Raw genomic sequence first — 4,424 nt, 5'->3', positions numbered from 1 at the left:
CTCAGTCGTCTTCCAATATATAGCCAGATAAGAAAATGTAATTTTAAATTCCATGCCATTTAGGATAGATTAATAAAATCATGAAATTTGACATCAGAAAACTACATATTATTAATAAAAATTTTTAAAACGATATTGTGAATATATTAATTCTCACCAAATTAGTAGATTCAGTGCAATCACAATCACAACTTTGTGGTTATTTGGCATATTCATTTTTAAATATTTATATAAATATAAAAGGGCAATAATAATTAAAACAATCTTTAAAAAGAACAATAAAATGATTTATACGAGTGACTACTATGCTATATTATAAAGGAATATTAATGGTGATATGTCATAAGACATTGGTGCAAGGACAAAACATAGAAAAAAAAGACAGAAGAGGAAGTTCATAAATAAACCCATACCATACAATAAAATAATGTAACACAGGGGTTACACTATAGCATGATGGGGGGAAAATGTATTTTTTTAAGAAATTGTGCTGGGTCAATAGCATAGCCATATGGGAAAAGTGGAATATTGGCCCTTACTTCAAACAATATACAAAAATTAATTCCAGGAGAATTATAAATCTAAAAGTGAAAGACAAAACAATACAACGTCTAGGTTCTAATGTACATATTCTTCATGGCATTCCAGTACAGGAAATTTTCTTTAAAGAATAAAACTAAACAAAGGAAAACATTAATAAAATTTGTTTTATCAAAAAACACCAATATACAAATAAAAACAAGTCTTACAACAACCTTAATATCAAAACTTGATGATGAAAAAACATACAAAAACTGCTTATATCTTCAAGGTTTAATAGCATGTTTCATAGGATTTGTTCTATCTTTCGTTGCAAGGTACAAATAGCAATATGTAACTTGGAGCATAGATTTTAAACAGATATTAAAATGCTCAAATGCATTGTTTAATATATTTATAGTCTCATTTCTTGAGTACTTCAATAGCTGATGCAGAATTTCTGATCCAAGTCCTCTTTTTTTAAATTTTCAAATTTTTGTTTGATCTTATTAGCAAGAGAAAAAAGGAGAGTGACCGGCGCAGCCCCAATGAAACAGGAGACGCTCTTGTGGACGACAGTTAACTGCTGCTTTATTCACGCGGGCTCTGGTTTATATATTTGGCCGTGACCAATCACAGGCTGCCACGAGGAAGCAGGGCGGGAATGGGACGCAGGCTCTGGCTACTATATCCAGCTGTGGCCAATCAGGAGTTGCCACAGAGTATGGAGTGAGCACGAAGTGCGCACGGGTTGGCTAATTTAAAGAGGGACATAGCGCATTGCGGAAGCTGGCGTGGTCCTTAGTCCTGGGTGGGGTATGGTATGTTGAGTGCCTGCGCCCAACATCTCCCCCTTTCTTTATAACTGACGCAGGGTCTCCAGAGGTCGGTGCCCCTCGTGAGGTGTCACACTGCAGTCATGACAATGCCTCACTACTCGTTGGTGCTCTTTTGGAGGGGGCGGGAGTACTGTTTTATGAGCCCAACCCGCATGCTCGCCGACATGGAGACCGGGGTGTCTCCTGGCCAAGGACGACACCCCCTGCGATGCTTTGCTCCACACCTGCGTCACAGCATGGCAAGCCATGCTGCCGGGCTTTGACCAGATTCTACGGTCAGCAATGCTTGTTTCATACTTTGTCCCTATTCCTTTGTCTGCGAATCTGACAGAGCAGAAGTAGACTGCCGAATGCGGCAAGTGTAGTCATGGTAGCCAGAGCCCCTATTCCTGCCCATTCCTTTATGAAAGCCAGTTGGAGAGTTGGCCCGAGCTGGATCACAGGAAACTCGTCTGGGTCCATCATAACTGGAATCAGTACGAACTGGAGTACCTGCATAACAACAGCTGAAAGTGTACTGTTATCCCAACATTATAACATATAACAGGTTGCGGTGGAGCAATTTGGAAAAGTCATATTTGTGGTGTTTATGGTGGCCAGGGAGAATCCCCATAATATCTCCTGGGAGTATCCATCCAGGGGGTTACAAGCAGTAAACTGGAGAACCCTTGCCCAAATAGGGGTGCAGAAGGATCCCCGGGGCCTCCGAGCTGGCACACCCTTAATCGCGGTGGGCTCGACTTGGGCCCCCTGCAAGATGCGGGTCGGGAGGTAGAGCCGTAGGTCTTATACAGGGCAGCCCTGGGATCCCGTACTCGCTTTCATTGACCCATTTACTCTGAGAAATCCTGCGTTGCAGCTCATTTATGGCCTCAGAGTAGGGCCCTCTCGACTGCATGTGTGTGACTTCCCCTCTTTCGGTGGTGTCTGCATCCGCCATTTTGTATACTTCTCCTTCCTCCCCCTCATTATCTGACCAGTCCTCTGTTTCTGGGTTGGGTGTGGTCGCCTCGCCTGCGGCACTAGGCTCACAAGATTGCTCGCGGGAGGATTCTGCCTGATGGTAACCAAGCGCCATGGCGCCAGCCCTTATATGGTCACGACAAGAGGTGTCTGCGAGACAGCTTCTCACCACTGCCCAAAGGGGTCTGACTCCTGACTCCAAGAGGCCATTTTCTGCTGCAAAGTCAAGATCTCTCCCTAATTTATCCCAGCTGGGGATGGTAACGGACCCCGTGGGACCAAACCAAGGTGCTACCTTATCAACCTGATCGAGGAAGTTTTGAATTTGTTCTCGTTTCATTTGTAATCCCTTTTCTCTCAGTAAGTCGCTTAAGGCGACTGACAGTGGCTGAGTAGCGGTGTTACCCATGTTAACCGGAATTTCAAGAGTTTCTTTTTATTTTTATTTTTATTTTTTTTTCTTTTTCCTTTTTTTTTTTTTAAACAGGGACAGCTTAGTCCCCGCGCCCCTTTACGGCGCCCCCAAAACCTGCCTCTTTACAGCACCGGGAACTCTCTTTACGAGTTCCTCGACCCTTGCGACGCGTCTGCCCAAGGTTGCCCGATAGCCCCCGCCGTCCGGCCCTGTTGCGTAGCACCCGCTACCAACGTTGAGCAGTTTAACCTGTCAGCCCCCGCCCGCCGAGTAGCCCCCGCTATCGGCGCTTGACGGTTTTACCTGTTAACGTCTCTGTTCCGTCAGAGAGAGAGGTTCGTTCCCCGTACTGTCGGAGAGAGGGTCTCAGCGATCCCCGTACTGTCGGAGAGAGAGGTTGGGTCCCCGTACTGTCGGAGAGAGGGTCTCAGCGCTCCCCGTACGGGCCACCAGTTGACCGGCGCAACTCCAATGAAACAGGAGACGCTCTTGTGAACGACAGTTAACTGCTGCTTTATTCACACGGGCTCTGGTTTATATATTTGGCCGTGACCAATCACAGGCTGCCACGAGGAAGCAGGGCGGGAATGGGACGCAGGCTCTGGCTACTATATCCAACTGTGGCCAATCAGGAGTTGCCACAGAGTATGGAGTGAGCACGAAGTGCGCACGGGTTGGCTAATTTAAAGAGGGACATAGCGCATTGCGGAAGCTGGCGTGGTCCTTAGTCCCAGGTGGGGTATGGTATGTTGAGCACCTGCGCCCAACAGAGAGAAACAAGAGAAAGAAAGGAAAGAGGTCTTTAGTGCTGGCCCAGAAGGGCTGCAGTAGAGAAGTGAGCACCCTTTGGAAGGATCAAGCAAAAATTCCCGGGCCTTATTTGGAATTGACAGGGATGAAGTTAAAGGGGTTGGCAGAATGACGTATTGAAAGCTGATTGGAGGAGCACTGTTGTGGATGGAAAAGGCAGGAAGTTTAACTTTTGGGTTTGTTAGAAGAATGCAGGAAGGCACTGTTCAGTGCCATGTTAACTCGCACATGGGAAAAGTCTGTCAACTCTCATATGCTATTTTATTCCTAATGAAGAAATTTTCTTCTCTTGTATTACTAAATGTTTACAGTGCATAATGTTTACATTCCTTATGTGAAGTTGGTGCCTGAGTTAAAGGCAAGAAAGAGCCACAGTTTAAACAGAGAAAACCTTCAGGTCAGGATGTGATGTAAAAAGAATGAAAGAGAGCCAAATGTGGTGGCACACATCTGTAATCCCAGCACTCATGAGGCTGAGGCAGGAGGATCGAGAGTTTGAGGTTACCTTAGGTGATGTAGTAAGCTCAAGGTCAGCCTAGAATACAAGAAAGACCCTGTCTCAAACAAAACAAAAATTAGATTTACATTAGATCACATTAGAAATAGTCATAATCACTACTTTAAAAGCCATTCTCAAGGAAATTTGGCAAAACCAGTGAGCCATAAATATGAAATTTGCCTGAATCATATCAACTGGCCAAACCTATTTGGAATCTGTTTTGAAACAAGGAAGATAAAATATGAATTGAAAACAAATAAAGAAAAACATCTGTTTTCTGAGCCTTGAAGTATTCTGCACTGGGTGACAATTTTTAACAAAATAAAATCCATCATTATTAAACTGCCTTTAACCAGGTGTAATGGGACAAGCCTGTAAG

The sequence above is a fragment of the Cavia porcellus genome, unplaced genomic scaffold (assembly GCF_034190915.1).
Source record: "Cavia porcellus strain 051 isolate PalLab524CR breed Dunkin Hartley unplaced genomic scaffold, mCavPor4.1 scaffold_3, whole genome shotgun sequence".
Classification (NCBI taxonomy): Eukaryota; Metazoa; Chordata; class Mammalia; order Rodentia; family Caviidae; genus Cavia; species Cavia porcellus.
This window is presented reverse-complemented; position numbering follows the sequence as displayed.